Here is an 18,735-nt window from a genome sequence, read left to right on the forward strand (position 1 = left end):
GATTCAAAATACCTGGCAAAGCAACAAATGTTTAATGCACCTTGTTCACATGAGTAGCTAACAGCATTCAGTAAAACATTTAGTCTCATGTGCTCTTTAAATGCAGCACAAAGATTGCTTACTAGGATCTCACGAATGAGATCACCACCACATGAACTGAACAGAACTTACTGTACCTACCCCAGACAGGACAGAGAATAAAATATAATTTTGTTTCCAACATCACTTTGTTTCATTACTGATGCTGCCACCACCTGCCCGGTTCACTAAGGACACCAGCTACTGCTATATTTCATCAACTGTACTGTGGTGTACATTTATAATATGCAGGTACTGCAGTATAAGTTGTAAATTCCTGAGTAATTTGTGTCTTTCTGAGCATTCCAAAACACATATCTAACAGACTGCAGAGGATGTCTCTCTTTTTAAGAGTACCTTACACTGAGTAGCCAAAATAATTTATAAATGTATTTGTACAGAAAATACAAAAAAATTTATTAAATTTAATGTATGAAAATTCCCTTATTTTACCACAGTTACGGAATTTTGCATAACCATTCTACACTGGCATTAAAATGGCATTTCCATTGACATCATAACCACTCAGGCACTTGCACTGACATTGTAATGACTCCTCTGGGGCTGTTACCACGTCAATGGAAGTATGAGAGACACCTCATTGACACTGTAACTGCTTCAGTGCCTGAAATGTGATGGTAATGGCTCCTCTGGGGCTGTTATCATGTCAGTGGAAATATATATGATACACTTGCATCAATGTTATAAAAGTGCTTACACCAGTATCTAAGTAAACCCCCAGAAATCTGACAATAAAAATGAAATTATCAAGATAAACAAACAAAAAGTGAAAGTGCTCAAAAAAATAGAAGTTTTCAAGAGATGTGTGTATTTTTTGCCTTGCTGAAGCGTGCTCGTACATACAAATACTACCAAAAAAAACCCAATAAACACAATAAACAACTTGTCCTCCCAGACAAGACATCAGCAGGCACAGATGGAAAGAGTACCTAAAATTCTCCCCATCCTTCAAGTAAGAATGAAGGTACTGACCCTTTATGAGTTGTACTTATAATAAAGTTTGTCTGCAGCAAGAGTTTTTTTAATACTTCATAACTTCTCAAGAAATGTAACAAATGGTTAGAAGTCAAAATAAATAATTTTCATTCCATGAGTTTTTCGTTATTTGCTTGAACTGTTTGTCAAGTGCTTGTTAGAAAAGTGCACATTCTGTAGTTCTAATCCTTTGAAGAATAATGTTAATGGGAAAATTGCTAATGTAATAAATTTATTACCTGAGGTCACAAACTAATTATCAATCCATGTGCAATTTGTTAAACTAAAATAACAAACCCAATTAGCTTCCACTAATTATATATATAAAACTAACATCAACTGAGAATTATATTACGATTAGAAACCATGAATGAGAGGCTTTTTCTATTAATATTATTTATGAAATAAAAAAAAACTTTGCAATTCTCTTTACGTTCACTTCATGGGCTCCATTTTCCCATTAAGAAAATCCCCTTCAGTAGATTATCCAAGGACTGCTTCTGTAGATCCTACAAGAATGCCAGTATCACAGAACTAGCACTGAGGATCAAGTTCTACAACCTAGAATACTGCCAGGAAAAGTTTAGGGAAGCTCACACAGGTGTTAAAAACAAGTCATGCTGAGCTAGAATGACAAGGGCAACACTCTAATAATTAAAAGCAATTGGAAGGTTATAGCACCCATACGTTGGCATGATGTGACATTTAGATACCAATCTCCCCACATGTACCAAGCTGGGGGAGAGTAGGCTAGGGACTGCAGAAAGCCCAGAAATAAACCCATCAAGCCAGACTTTCCTTGTAACAGAAGTTCTAAAAAGCAAAGAAAATATTCCACTAGTAGTAGAGGAATTAGCAGCAAAGATTAGATTAGCAGCCAATCAAGTCCTTGCTCTTATCAACAAGCTTCACTTGTGGTACAGGTGGGTCAAGATGGCTCGGGGGAAAAAAAATAAGAGAAAGAAAATCAATTTGTAGTTTGTGGAAACAGGGACTGTTTACGATACTGAACATGTTTATTGCTCTGAAACTCATTAGGTACAAGAATCCACATACTGAGTAAATATCTTGATAGATCTAAGGAAAGGAGAACCGAAAGTTTGTAAACAGGTATAGGAAAATCAACATGAGGAGAAAAGCATTTGCCTATCACACAATGTCAATGGAGGGATGCACCTGACCAACCGCATGTATCCTGAATATACCACTGCAGGTAAGAGGCAAAAGAAAGTGCATGATTTTTATATTTTCAGTAACTCTGAGAATTACTTTACTGCAAACTCTATTTCTGATTACATAGAGATATTGAGTGCTTACATTGATGACATCTGGAGTAAGTGAAAAGCTGCTGAAAAACACATCACCAATTGAGTAAAGCCATTAACAAGCACTTGGATTCAGTGAGGAATTTAAACATATGTTTAACTTTAACAGTACTTAAGCTTGACAGAAACCAACACGAATTCAGTAGATAACAAAAGCTAAAACCAAGTTCCCTGACAGGAATGGGCAGTAGCTTTATCTGCAACAAATGTCAACTTCAGCACAGACGAGGCTGAATTTTGACACTTGCCCAAGACATACAGGCACTCAGCTAATTTCAGTGTAAAAACTGCTAATAAAATCAGCTTTAAAACATACAAACAACTAAAAAAAATACAGCAGGGTTTATCTCTGGAAAGTGGAACCTTATATGCATCTAAACACCAGCAGCAGATTGCCTCTAAGCACAGCTTTACATCTAAATACCAGTGGAAGCTCATCTCTCAGCACAACCTCCCACCTAAATAATATCAGCAGATCACCTTTAAGCATAACCTTCCATATAGAAAACAGCAGAAGCTCATCTCCAAGTAAACACAGCTTTCGCTGGACTGAGGGTCCACCAGCCACAGGCTGGAGCTCCACAGCAGCACCCTGTCATGGGAGACAAGATGACTGAACTGACCCAAACTTAATCATGGTACCATTAGCCGTGAAGAAACAAGGCAAGGAGGCACTTGACTTCAGCCTACAACCTCCCATGGTTTCCTAAACCAAAGCCTTCGGGCTGCCTCCACAGCTCTGGAAACACTGCTGGCCAGCCTGCAGCCTGAGGGCAGGAACATGAGGTGAGGTGCACCAAGGAGCCACGTGGCTCCATACCCACTAGAAGGTTCCAGGCAGAACTCATGAGGTACCTCAGGGACAACACACATCCCTGCTGCAGGATAACGCATTGGGTAGTTTTCCTCCCTGTTTCCTAAGCTGCTGTGAAAGTAGCCAAAAAAGAAATAGTTTTATCTCACACCTTCACACAAATTGAGTGGGAGCTAACGCAGAGCAGCCAGATGTGCTGTAACATCTCCTGAGATGCTTTGCTGGAGCTGAGGTAGCACAGTGCTGGTGGAACTTTGCTGAAGAGAGTTAATGACTTTCCTGGAAGAAACTGCTTCAGGTTGCAGCATTGCTGAGGAAAAGCCATTGCCAGTGCTTCAAGTCCACCAGGCAGTTTGGTAGATATCCTGTCCATTTTCACACATCAGTGTTGTTTTGCTCTTTCATATGAGGTAGGTACTTCTTTTTTCTACTGCCTGTTGAGGTTTAAACTTAGGATTCTGATTTGCCATGTAACTTGCACGTGGAAGTGATTAGAAACCTCATTCAGTCAAGTCTTCTGTGTTTAATAAAAGTCTGGATGTAGATTTATGGAGTTGGCGTTCTAGATCTCAAATTCTGAATTTTTGGCTGAAAAAGTTGGACTTCATATGAAATTCTAAACCTTTTGCGGACTTCCTCCTTGAGTATTAAATTATATATTTTTCAAAACTTAGAAGCCACCTTAAAATAAGTAAGTTTTTCTCAACCAGATCTGTGGGAAAAAAAAAAGGTTAGTGTAATTTAATGGTTAGGTTGCCCATAAATTAGCTACTTGAAAATGAATAATTGGGGAACGTGATAAGTGATTTAGTTATTTAGATCATTAATGTTGATGGAATATAAAAAGTTTTTTTTTTTTAATGTTGGATACTTGAATATGCGTTGGCTGCTGCCTACTGATTTATTCTAAATTATTTAGTATTATAAACTAGTTGCTTAAATTTTTTCCATAGTAGAGCAGTGGTGGTGAACTTGACAGTCCCCCACATAAAGGTGTAATAAAATGGCAGGCATGTTATGTGTGCTAGCATATACCTTGCATAATATTCACAATGTCTCTAGATGGGTTTTGAAGGAAATGGTTGGTTTTCTTATTATTTTTAATAATAAAAATTATTAATGGCTCAGTGGGTTTCATGTGATAACAAGTGCTATCCTGAGGAAAAAAACCATGATTATAATAAAATTGTGTAATGATAATGAACAGCATATTATATTACTAACATGTAATTAATATGATATCTTAAATATAACTCTTTTAGGCATATAAGTTGTATTTAGTTTTCACAGAAGGTGAAAAAAACAGTCACAGTAACACACTGGTAAAAATTTCCAGCTTAATGTGCATCAGTTTCATGATTTTCCTTGCATATATGCTAAGGTGCAGAATATCAAACCTTTTCGAACTTGAAGTAAAAACTTTTGCTGTTATATTTCACTCATCTGTTTACTAATGCTACCATAGTAAAATATTTTTGAATGAAAAGCCTTATGTTAATCTGCTTAAGCAGTTAGAATTAGAATTTGCTGAAAAACTTGTTTGTTCACAACATCCTTGTCTTTGGTATTTTTGATTTTCATCCTGCACTAATTTATTTTTGAGTTCAGAGCTTTATTTTAGGCTTAGAGAGCACCTCTAGTGTCCTGTTAATTAAGGGCCACTTTTTTCCTGTTCTTTCTGCAATTCGTTCATGACTGCATCCATTAACATATGTATCTATTATTTTTAGGCACAAAACAAGCTTGTACACAGAAGGTTAAGCAAGAAAATAATGCAAACATTAGCATGTTTATATCTGTCACTCCTTTATTTACCATGCAGTGATGAAGACATGTAATCTCTACAGCAAAACTCTGTGATTCTCTGCCAGCTGGCTGCCTGCCTTTACTTAAGGGAATAGTAACAAATGAAGCCCAAGCAAATGGCCACCATCTGGGTAAAGCTCAAGTGAGCTTGTTTGGACAAGGCTCTAGGGTCATGTAAATGAAATGGACTTTGATATTTAAGATGCATCTCCTTATAGAGAATCTGGCTTGATTCAGTGCAGGTGCAGAAAGTTGGCAGTATTTATAAACTAGATTTTATTTAGAGGTTTTTAAAGATGCACATTGTTTACATGTATAAACAGCCATCTCTAATGCTTGTGTTTCAAAGCAGCCTTGAAAACAGGAAGACACTATTAAAAATAAGTAGAAAGGAAAAGAACATAGAGTAGTTATTTAAGTAATGTCTTCCACCGGGCTTATTCATACTTGTTGATTCTCTATTATTTTTATCAGTACAAAATAATACTGATGCTTTGCTATAATTATTTGTAAATTTTTAAGACTTTAAGATTTTTGAATGCAAAACAAAAATGTTGCATTTAAAATATCAGGTGAAAAGTGTGTACTTCTAGCAGCTACAGTGCAATGTATCATTAAGCGTCTCATATTTTGAACTCCTTTGTTTAGCTGAATCTAGATTTAATTTTTCTACTTCTGATTGCTGAAATTTATTGTTGTTAGATAATATTTTATCCTTCTCAAGACATTCATACTTTGACAAGATACAGAAGGCTTTGTATTTTTGGATCTCACTCAGTAAAAGACTTAACTTTGAGAAAATAATTATGTTTGAAGTTAATATAATGCTTGACTTGTGGCATAATCAGTTACTTTGTCTGTTTTACTTTACTCCACTCTGTGGTTAGAGTTAAATGTTCATTTGAAAGAACTACATAGCATGTATGTGTATGGCTTCCAACGTTAGGAATGTTACCTGACACTTCAACTATAGTTCTGAGTCATTGGATGATCTTTTTGTTACTTGGCTGACAACATTTTCCATACAAAACCGTTAGCTCTGACATAGATTTTCACTAGTATGAACATTCTTCATTTGTGTTTTCATCTGTATGTATGTTGCATATGCAAGTGCCGCATGCTATGTGAACAAAAAACCCAAAACTACATCTGCGTAATGTTATAGTTGAAAAGACATAAACCTGCACACAGTAAAGACCACTGTAGTCAATTTTGTCAATAATACAAAAGAATTATATTCCTAGTTCACAGCTTCATATTAAAAGCTCTTTTACAGTTCTGACAGTACAGTGGCAACCAGGGTCAGCATTGCCATTTCCAGCTGCTGCCACACGTACATGTGAGATGGTGTTCCATTTATGCTTTTTCCTTATATGTGCGCTGGTACTGACTCTTGCATGTTCAGGAAGAAAAGAGGATACTATCTTTTCACCAAGTACGATTAAATTTTCTAGCACCATACAACCACCAAGTACTGCTTCAGTTGGACTTGCAATGTGTTCGCCCTTTACATTAACAGAACTGAGACATGAGCAAGGACTCTTGTGGCTCATATACAGTAGTTCTTCGAGCTGAAATAAAGGGATCATCCTTTTCATTGAATCAGTGGGAACTATGTTAAGCTTCTCAGCTGGAAGTCACTCTTTGCATCTTGCAAGAGACTGATTTAAAATCATTCTTTTGAGGGCATCTGGGGTGAAGAATTTGTTTGGGAATTAAGCAGATGCCCCTCAAAACTATGCACTTCCTTTTAAAATCCAGTTACCATAACAACTGTACAGTATTTTTGCTCTCAAACAAAGCACTTTTTTTGTGTATAAGGAAGCTTGCACTCCAGGAGACAAACTGATTTACTTTCCTTGAGGAAACACACCATCTGATTTGCAAAATGTCAGTGAGTGAAGAATGCAAGATGGAGTTCTAAAACCACATTAGAAATAAAATAGCTTATACCCTTTCAGAGTTCGTTTTTTGCTTTTTTTTTTTTTTTTCCCTAATAAATGAGAAGATTAGGTCAAGCTGTACCATTAATATTATTTAGTCAGTCATCAATAGTACAGGTTATTACAGCAATAGCTCTGGTAGATTAGAAATTATGAAAGGGATGAATGCCAAACCCTGATACCCTCAGGCATATGTAAATAGTCATCACTAATAAACCTAGATATAACACATTTACATCCTCTACTAAGACACTGTTTTATAGTGCTGATTGGCAAATACAATATAACAACGATCAGTGGATCAGTGTAGCTTGTACTGAGCTAGTGAATTCTATATGCATAATTTAAGTATTAGATTCTTATTACCCAGGGCAACTGAACAATAATAGCAATTTTATGCTCTGCTCTGCATTATTATTATCCCATTTTTTGCATATGTTAAAATTATCTTCTCCCCCTGCCTTTTTTTGTAGTAAAGCAGATCCACTACAATACGTGTGATCAGTTACTGGTTTAATCTAACAGAGAGCTTTCCAGTAGTGATAATGTCAGTGCTATAATGCCCCTGTATTATTGTGCAGCAAACACACGTTGCTATCATAATATAATTCCAAGTTGTCATAAGGCATACTTTGTCAGATTTAATGTCAGAGAAGTCAAAAAATTCAGTTCAGGAAGTTTTTGTGTTTCAGTAGAAAAAGAAGCTTTTGCTGCATATTGTCTTAATAGATACTATCTTGCGTCTAATATTAAAAAAAAAACACAATAATCAAATTGTTTCATTTATCCTTTAATGCGCTGTAGCTCTGTGAAATTGAGTCCTTGAACTGAGGGGATGAAATGATACTACTAAAGAAGCCAAAGTAAACCTAGTCAAAGGAAATAATTTAGTTTTTTCACAGATGATGAAGTGAACCAAGTTCAGTGCTGCCAAAGCAGGCATTGCTATCATATGCAAATTCGGTGCTTAAACAAATCAAATTGGATCAAATGAGTGGGAGCAGACCTTCCACTTAACCAAGGCAGGCATAAAGGAGAGGAAAGAAGTATTTTCATGTTTTTATGTAGCAATTGTAATTTGCAGACAGATGTTCCTGTTACATAGTTGTAATATAGGGTTGCTACTTTTGTATATTTCTGAATATTTTTGCAGTTCAGAGACAGACTTAGATGGTCGAGTGTCATATCATACTGGAAAAAGTACTGACATTTCAGTGTCAATTTCTGTAAAGTTACTCAGCTGGAAAGGGGACATGCTGCCTATTTCACATTCATGAGCTGTACACAGTTAGGATGTACTTCCCACTTAAGCAAGTAGCTGTAGGTGGTGCGATTTCTGGGAAACTATGTTGAGGGACTTGAGTATTCATCTAGAGACTAGATAAACACCTCTGTTGGTTTGTGTTTGCTTTTTCCTACTAACAGAGAAAGATAACCCTAAAGTGATCTAATACAACTTATTTTTAAAGTATGCCCATAAATTGTCATTCTTGCATGCTAGTTTATGTTCTTAAATATTCACATGCATGTAGCTTCCACAGTACTTATAAAATACCATGTTAATATACCTCAGAACTTAAAAACTTCTTTTGGCAGTTACACCAGGCACTAGTAGTAGCGTCATCATAGTAAGATTATTTTATTAAAGCTTATAGGAAGAATTCATAGTTATTTAAACTTATTGCTAACAACCAGTTTGTTAGTGTTTAAAATGTTCTGGACCATTCTACTTGGGGAAAAAAGAAACAACAACAAAAAAACAGTGCAGTCTGGGGTCATCAGAAAATCCTTTTGAGCTTCTATGCAAGCAAGAAAATATTTAATCTTCATTTGAAAATCACAAAAAGTTTTCTGAGAATGAAAATAAATTGTCAACTAAAAACATTGCATAAGTATTTCATAAGATATTTAAAAAAAAGGAGTTGCTTATATTCATGCTAGACCTAATTATTCTAGGGAACTCAGAATGCCCCTTAATCTTCATATGTGTGACTTAATGCAGTTTTAGACGTCTGAAAGTTAATCATGGCAATGCCTAAATTTTATGGTACCTGGTTGCAGAGCAAAATGCAAAACTCTGCAGTGTCTGCAGCTTTGGGTTCCTTTGCACTTGAGTAGTGTAAAAATCACAGTTGGGATCCAGACACCCCACTGTTTATTATGTTGGTTTAGTGGTTAGAGTACCACTTAAAAAGAGGAAGGGAGACCAGGATTTAATAGCCTGCTTAGTGTCTCCCCTCTTTCAGATCTTAAGTTTCACAGTATTAAATTCTGATTTTGAAGCAAAGATGTAGCAAGATATGAGCACAGGCACAGCTCCAAGTTCAGCAACTTGAATATTAAAGTATATAGCAGCTTTAAGCACTTCTTTCATGACACTAATGCCTTCTTTCATGATTGTAAATCTGAGCTTCCCAATTAACACCTGGGAGCCTAAATTCTGCGTTACTCAGTTTTTAGGCAGGTTTAAAAGCCTGACAGAATCATTCTTGTTAGCCTGGATAAAAACTTTGCAGCAGTCATTTTTAAAAGTTTCATCTCTTAAGAGTCAGTGTAACTTGGTTTAACCTTGGGTAGAGACATAATCAGTTTTTAAAATACTGAAAGTATGCGTGGCTTTTGTACTGTATAGAAAGATGGAGAAAGAGTTAACAATATATTGTTCAGCAGGCAGGCATGTACCTGGAATTCAGACAATATTGCCTTTTAAAAGTCTATTACTGCCTACTTGTTGAAAATTACTTAGCACTTCAATTTTTTTTTTTTGTTAATATTTACTCAACTATTTTCTTTATTAGTGGAATTTCAGGTATTTAAAGGAAAATTTAAAATATCAAAAAACGCCTGTTAATAGTGAATAAAATAAAGAATAGTAGCCTTCCAATATCTGAGTGGGGCCTACAGGAATGCTGGAGAAGGGCTCTTCATTAGGGTCTGTAGTGGTAGGACAAGGGGTAGCGGGTTTAAACTTAAACAGGGGAAGTTCAGGTTAGGTATAAGGAAGAAGTTCTTTACTGTAAGGGTGGTGAGGCATTGGAGCCCAAAGAAGTGGTAAATGCTCCGTTCCTGGCAGTGTTCAAAGCCAGGTTGGACGGAGCCTTGGACAACATGGTCTAGTGTGAAGCATTCCTGCCCATGGCAGGGTTGGAACTAGATGGTCTCAAGGTCCTTTCCAACCCTAACCATTCTATGATTCTATGAATTTTTACCTGTCTTGTTTATAATTACTTGCCAATGTACTTTATCTATTCTTATCTGTAGTCAAAAGCAGATCAAAATGATAACTTCATCAAGGGCATGACACAATTGGCTGTGGGAGGCTGTAATCATTGTCAGTCTAATTGAGAATTAAAAAGGTAAATCCTTAACACTGCACTGAAGTTAACTTTTCTGGCACCTGATGATTTATTTATATATCAATAAAACATTGGAAGTGGATGCATTTTTCTGCTTGAAAATATAGTTTTCAGTGGATCAATGTTTTAGTGATTTTTTGTGAGGAAATTCGTCATTATTTCAAGTGCAACATTAGGAGACAACTTATATATTTTCCTAGTTACATACGAGTTCTTTTGACTATGACCAGTATAGAGTAGGAGTCTTATGCCAAACACTGCTAAGTAAAAAGTAATATGTGTTTTCTTGAGCACTGAATACAACATAGAAGCTACAAACATTGTGCTTCTTATAAGATATACATTGTTTTACTTTGGACAAACTTTACTGCTAAATTGAGAGATATGTGAAGGCATAAGAGATATTAAAGAAAAAAAGAAAATAACATAACCAAAACATTTTTAGAGCATAGTCAGAGGAAAGGTTGGTAGACAAAAAGAATTGGGGGAAGCGGAGAAACTGAAGCAAATGTCCAGTTAGCTTAGAACAGGGGAGGTCAGGTTAAAACTGTGCATTTGGGAGGAGGAGTGCAACATGGGAAGCACCAGGATGTCCAGATTTCCTTTCTGTTGTGATTTATACTGCCTGTTATCAGTCATTTCTGCCTGTTCCTTTTCTCAAAATTATATCTGCTACCTAAGAACACAGTCTCCCGTCATAATTTGCTGTTACAAATCATGGTGATAACTGAAAGAATTAAGCCTTATCTGTCATCCTTACTCTGTGACACAATTGATTTGCTGACTGAGAATTCCTCTGAGCTCTTACATCCTTTGTCATTGTATCTTAATGCATTATTTAGTTTGGATTCTTTTTTCTGAAAGAGAGAAAATTTGCAATTCTGCAGTCAATGGGCAATGAGCAGATAGTGTTTATGAAAACAAAAATCTCTAAACAAACAACAAAACAAACATGCAGAAACATTGAAAAAATCATGGTCATTTACTTGCTTAAATTTTATCACACAGGAATGAGCCTGACATCTGCAAAAAACTAAGTTCTTTCAAAACAAATTAACCAGACCATTCTAAAACTTTGTTAGAAATATGACACTGGTATAAACCTTCCATGTGTTTACATCCTTTCATATACTTGATGTTGTACTTCTGCATTTTACTGTATATGCATGTGTACATAAAAAGCCTTTTTTTTCTAAATGCAGGCAATTTCATTTATGTTTAATAAAATATAATAAACCCATATTCTAATTGTTAGAGGGTACTTAAGTCTACAAAAAATGAAGTTAATTACTATTTAATTAACTCTAAATCAGATTAATCAACAAATGTATGCTAGGTAATTATTACCTCTTACAAGTCCTGTTGTCAGTAATAGAATTCAGAGTGAAGAATGGAAGAGTTAAGAGTTGATGTGCCATTTGGGAAATGTGTGAAACCATATAACTGACTTTCAAATTATAACAACTACCACTGCAATAAGATGCTTGCGTAATGTACAGTTCAGTACCATGTTAAGGTATTATGTACTCATAGTTTAGCAACTTGCATTGTCACAAAGCCCTTTCATGCTGAATAAAAGCAATCAAGTTGCAAATTACTTGCACTGCTTATGGAATAAGAAAACGTTTATTAAAACACTGTTTTGGTGCTCACCTATTTACGTTTCTATTCTAATGACTTAAGTTACTTCCTCCACTGTTTAATTCAAAGACTAATGGCTAAATGGTGTTTCAGCATCTGGCTGTATAAATATCTGAACATAGATTGAGTACTGTGAAACTACTCATATTACTGCACCATTTGTCTTCATAAATTATTTTTTTTCTCAAGCACTTAATTCTGAGTTTGGTATATATCTTGGTCTATTAAGGAAGTTCTTATAGAATGATATTTTTCTACCTTTTTAATAGATAAAAGTATTGGGATTTTTAAGTTAAATTAGAACTCATCAGAAAAAAAGTTACTCTCAAGAAAATATGGTTTAAAAGATGGAGTGACAGAACCAAGAGCCTCCTGAGTGATGTGTTTTACTGTAATTTTCAATTTCTATTCCTTGATGAAAAGCAAGTATTCTGCAAAAGCCAGTAGAATTTGTTAAGTACTAGCCTATTAAAAGAGGTATTTTCATTCAGCCATAGTTTAGAAAGTTCCAAATTGTCAAGATTGTTGCCATCCCCCTGAAATATATTCAAAACTGTTTTAAAATACAGTTTCAAAAACTTAGAGTTAACATAGGTTTCTAATTAATTAGTTGTACAGGTAATTTATTTTTTTTTCTGAAGCTACTTAAATTATAGGTTTAAATTATAACTAGCAATGTTTTCCAGTCTGCCCCATAGAATTTGAATTCTAATATGTAATGTATTTTGCATGGTAGAAAGAGACAATATAGGAAGGTCATTTGAATTTTTGGAAGATTAGAGCATATCAGAAGAGGGAGTGTGCAGGGAAAGAAAGAAATCTTACAAGAAAAGTCTTTCTTTGAAGAATAAATCAAAACAATTGCCTCTATGATTTCTTAAAGCTGCAGGACTTGAAGTTCACTTCTAGATTTGGCTAGCTAGCTCACTAGTTGAATGGGCAGTAAGCACTGAAATAAGCTTTGAAATTAGTAGATTTCAGCTTTGTGAACCTTAGCATGTGATAGTAGATGCAGGTGATTATATTCTTTTTATGTCACCAGAAATGTATGTCAGCTCTTTCTTGCACATGTATTATAAGCTTGCTTTGAACTTGCTCCTCTGTCTTCTCCAGTCATACTATTTGTAGAATTCACACTTTTGTACTTAAAGTGTTCTCCTTAACTTGATATCCACTAAGGTCTTTTCTTGACCAGGGGAACTTGATTTCCCACAAAGCTTTATTTTACTAGCAAAAAATGATAACCACTTTTCTAGAAAGCAAGCATGTCAAATAGCTTTGTTTGACATAGTCTGAGCATAATTAGGCTTGCATGTATTATTTATAGAATAATGCACAGCAAGAACAAATGCAGAAAGTAACATTGACCCGGGCATCTGAAGACAGGAGGATGCCTGACTTGCACTGATTGGAAGGTTTTTACTGGGTTCCAGAAGGGTTAAGATAGCTTTAAGTCCACATTTCTACTAAATCTAATTACCTTGAGATCAGAAGTTAAGTGCTTCTTGTGTGCCTCAAAAGTAATTTGCTACTTTCATGGCATCTTTGCTAACCCGTGTACCCCTGTTTAGAATTGCCAGTCTAGTATAAAAGAAACAAGTCTCAGCAGTATGTGCATACTATGTGGTCCATCACTGAAAGGGCAAATACCTGTTTATGATTTTGGCTCCATTTGTTTAGTTGATAGCCATTAAATATAGTGTCTCTATTGTTTAGTACAGCTATTATAGTCTTATACATGCTAATTTAATAATTGTGACTGCCTGTGTTTTCGTATTTATTACATATCAGAACTTTACTAAGTCAGGGTCCTTTTCTTACTGAATAGGATTTTTGGGAGCACAACTGAGCCACTGCTCTTGTCTGTGAAAACAAATGATAGCCTGCAGTCTATATTATGCAGTAATACACCAAAAATACCCAAATGAAGCTCCTCAAAAGTTGTCACAGAAAGGCAGAATGAAATGGTGATACTGGTGATTTGAATGAAAAAGAGGTGTAGTCTATAATAATATGAAACACAAATTATACATCAGATTTTGACAAATCATTTAGGTTTGGAGGATCCTTACCTACTTTTAGATGCATACTTGTGCCTCTTCATCATAAATACCTCTGAAACATATGAACATATAATATGAATACAACTATATGTCCTGGGTTCAGCAGTAGCAGTCATTTTTCTCCTTCTTAGTAGCTGGTGCAATGCTGTGTTTTTGACTTTCAGCATGGGAACAGTGCTGATAACACCAATGTTTTTAGTTGCTGCTCAATAATGTTTACTCTGACCAAGGACTTTTGAGTCTCATGCTCTGCAGGGAAGAGGGGAAGTTGCGAGGAAGTAGAGACAGGACACCTGACCCAAATTAGCCAAACGGGTATTCCATACCACAGCACGTCATGCCCAGTATATAAACTGGGGGCAGTTACCCAGAAGGGCTAGATCGCTGCTCGGGTTGGGCTGCGTATCAGTCGGTGTATGGTGAGTGGCTGTACTATCTCCCCTGCTTATTTCCCTTATCATTATTATTATTGGTGGTAGCAGCAGTGGTTTGTGTTATACCTTAGTTACTGGACTGTTCTTTTCTCAGCCCGTGGGAGTTACATTCTTTCGATTCTCTTCTGCATCCCTCCAGGAGTGGGGGGAAGAAGGGGGCAGCAGAGAGCATGAGCGGCTGCGTGGTTCTGATTTACCGGCTGGGCTTAAACCATGACATAGTTGCTTCAGAACCCTGAGCATTGAGACCTGATGTCCACCATGAAATACTGAAAACATGTTGAAACATTCCCAGCATTCTAGTGGAGTTATGAAGGTATCCTTGCTACAGTCTTGGTCTGTGACAAGTTCAGAACTTTGCATACTATGAACAAAATCATGAATCTATATTCAAAGAAGTGTTTGAACACATGCTGGGAGTATGTTTGTCACAATGACCCATGAGATGATAGCTAATTTTCCTTTTTGAGATTTATATTTCTTTTAGTTTCCTTATAAATAAAGTTTAAAAATATCTGATGCTTCACTAACTTCTATCTACTCAATGGCAAAATACTAGTATTAATTTATGTATAATTAGTGCTAAAAGTTCAATATACTTTAAGAGAACATTTTTTTTGGTGCAGTGGGAGGATGAAATGAAAGTTTTTTTGGGGAAAGAATCAACTTTTTCATTCTGTAAAAACATAATGAGATGTGGAGGACCTCAGCCATCTCTTAACCATTATCATAAAAAGTAATCATTCTTTATAAGGGTTTTTAGGTGCTAAGGGGTAATTCTATGTCATCTACCTAGAACTGTGGCTTAGATCATCAGTATTCAATTAGAAATACAGCCTAACTGAATTATAAACCCATTTTCCAGAATTGTTTGCTTAAATTTACTGATAACTAAAATCATAGAGAATATATTGATCCACTAATAGTGTTTTTCATGCATTATTTACTTATCCCCTAATGTATTTTGTGAGTTGACAAAATATATGGCTAATGGACTATGTAAGAAAATAACTCAGGATAAAGAGATAAAATGCCTGGTAAACACAACAAAAAAATGTAAATATTTTACCTGGTTTTCATAGAACTTGTAAGTTACATAATTAGGTATATATTTAGACCAAATAAATTCCTAATAGATTACATTGATTTGGATTTTTTGTTTGTCTGGTTGGTTGGTTGGTTTGTTTCATTGCATAGGAGCAGAAAATCTGGGGGGGAGAGGAGGGAACTATTTAAGCTATAACATAGTGTTGTATTCCTGTTCTTCAGATACATGTAAACAGGATTCATTTTCAAAGGGGGAAAAACCAAACAAGCAGAAACAACAACAAAAGAATATGTTTCAAAAGGCAGTAATGGCCATCTAGCAAAATAATAGTGGACCTAGTGCATTTTTTCACTAAATTTTAGGGTAGTACTGGCCATATTCAACTAGTGTACTGAGGCTTTCCTTCTTGAATTGTTGAGATCCACAAGAAAGGAAAAAGCATTTACATTTTATTTTAGGTAAGAAAATAACTAAAAAATACTGTTTGTGACCTTCCTTTGAGGGACACAATAATGGTATATTCCATTTGGAAAACAGTAGATTTGAAATATTATGGTGAAGTCCAGTAGTTTTCAATCTTAGGCTTACGGAGATCTAGTAGAAAACATTTCTATCTGTGTGCTTAAGGCTACTTAGTTATGGATCAGTAACCAGAGACTTATTCTGTTAAAATCTGGGTTTGTTCACACTTTTCCTTAAAGTATATAACCCCTTTTTTTTAAGTGGACTTTTTTTTTCCTCTTAAAGAAGAATAAATCTGTACAGCAGAATAGATACATGCTTTATTTTCGAGTTGAATTCTTCTTTCCCTGAGTGTAGATGTCTACATAATCATATTGTTCCTTGCAGTAAAGCTGTAATATCTGCATTTCTGTTTTTCTGATATACTTTCATGTCCATGAGCTAGTGGATGGGGAGGGAATGAGTGGTACATGCAAAATAAAGGAGTTGTTTAAGTGGTTTAAGACCAGTTAGTAACTCAGAACCATGCAGCGACTTGTTCACTTCCCTCCTTTTTCCTTCTGGCTCCAGGCAGAATGGGGAAGAGAACTGAAAGAAGTCCCATGGGTTGCAGTAAGAACAGCCCCATAACTAAAGTATAATATAAAATTACTACTACTAATGATAATGGTAAGGGAAATGACAAGGGGAGAGAATATAAAACTAAAATGGGAAGGGAAAACAACAACAATAAACACAAGTGATTGTCCTGGGTTCAGCTGTAGCAGTCATGTTTTTTCCTTTGTGGTAGCTGGTGCAGTGCTGTGTTTTGACTTCCAGCCTGAGAACAGTGTTGGTGAAGCCGATGTTTTCGGTTGTTGCTAAGTGATGTTTACCCTGACCAGGGACTTTGTGAGTCTCATGCTCTGCCAGGGAGGAGGGGAGGCTGTGGGGAAGCAGAGATGGGGCACCTGACCTGGGCTAGCCGGGGAGGTATTCCATACCACAGCACGTCATGCCCGGGGTGGGGGGTAACTGGGAGTTACCCGCAAGGACACGGGCTTCCGGGTGGGACTCGTTTCTTGGCCGGTGGTATCGTATTCTCTTCCCTTGTTATTTTCCCTTATCATTGTTGTAGTTGGTGGTAGCGGTGGTGATTTGCGTTGTACATTGGTTGCTGGACTGTTCTTGTCTCAACCCGTGGGAGTTGCACTCTTTTTGATCCTCCTCCCCGTTCCTCCAGGAGCAGGGAAGGGGAGAGCCCCGGGGTGGGGGGGGGGCCTCAATTGTTGTCAGCCCGGCACCACTCACTGGGAGTGAGTGAACAAGTTGCCTGACTGGGTTTAAACCACGATAGTGATGCACAATGCAATCGCTCACCACCCACTGACCAATACCCAGCCCGACCTGAGCAGTGATATGGGGTTTGTGGGTAACTCCCACAGTTTCTATATTAGGCATGACACGCAGTGGCATGCAATATCCTTTTGGCTAGTTTGGGTCAGGTGTCCTGTCTCTGCTTCTATATGGCTTCTTGTGTCTCTCTTCACTGGCAGAGTGAAAAATCCTTGATGAGTAAGCATTACTTAGCAACAACTAAAATATTGCTGTGTTACCAGTGCTGTTCTCAGGCAAAAGTCAAAAAACGCAGCACTGCACTAGCTACTAGGAAGGAGAAAAATAACTGCTACAACTGAACCCAGGACAGGAGTGCATGTGAATCTTTAGTTTTTAGTGAATAAATAGCTAGTTAAACACATGAGCTGGGATCAAAAATTGGGACTCTGATGGCCTTTTACAGAAATATCATCCAATATCATGATACTGAAACATTTAAAATTGAACTTTTGTAATTAGAATATTTTGAAAAATATACATCATGTAAAATTATGTGTTTGAGTAGAAAACTGCATATTTTGTAGTTGTTAATGAGCCATATTTAGAGTATCAGTATGTAAAGCTGTATTCTCTTTAAGCATGACTTTAAAAATTGTTTGGTCTTACTTATAACATTTTTGTGAGTGTCATATGATAAAACGTTAAAGTGTGTCAGCTTTCTGAAGTCAAAAGATGTATCGAATTCAGCCTACTGATGAAAATGCCTCTTGGCAATAAACACTTAACACTACCTCCAGATTATTTTCTATTTCAGATAATAATGTCTGATCTCACAAAAGCAATTAAGACTCAGAAGTCAAAATGTATTTTTTGATACAGGAAAGGAAAAATTGAAAGTCTTTTAAATGATACTTTAGAAACTAAAATGATTACAGGTCATTCTTTTCTCAAAGTCATACTGTAAATTGAATATTCTTCTCCATAAATGCCAGTCACTGGTAGTTTATACAGGAAAGGAAGATGGGCATTACCATTAAACAATATCAGAGTCAAGTTTTCTTGACTTCCTGATGCATTTCAACATGGCCCATGATTCCAAGTAATTTTAGATTTCATGTTATTAGGTTAAGATAGAAATATAAAATATTTAATAGTCATCTTCAAAGAAGAAAGCAAAAAAAAAGGCTTTTTTCTATACTTCCCAGTAAATAGAAGGGTTACTAAAACATGAGGAATAATTATGGATGCAGATTCCTTAACATTAGTAACATCCATTTTGTACACAGATAAGTGAGAAAATAGATTTCAGAATTTCAGTACATGTAGGTTTTTTTTCTTCTTTGCATATCTTGAATGTAAATGACATCTTTTCCTTTTTTTTCTTTAACATTGTAATAGAAATGATTTTAAGTTCTTTGTACTCAAAAAAATACTCAGTATCAAATTGTGTCT

This window comes from Pezoporus flaviventris, unplaced genomic scaffold, assembly GCF_033815535.1.
Source record: "Pezoporus flaviventris isolate CSIRO_AGI_PZ_B2104156 unplaced genomic scaffold, CSIRO_AGI_Pfla_v1 ptg000027l, whole genome shotgun sequence".
In the NCBI taxonomy this organism is placed as follows: Eukaryota; Metazoa; Chordata; class Aves; order Psittaciformes; family Psittacidae; genus Pezoporus; species Pezoporus flaviventris.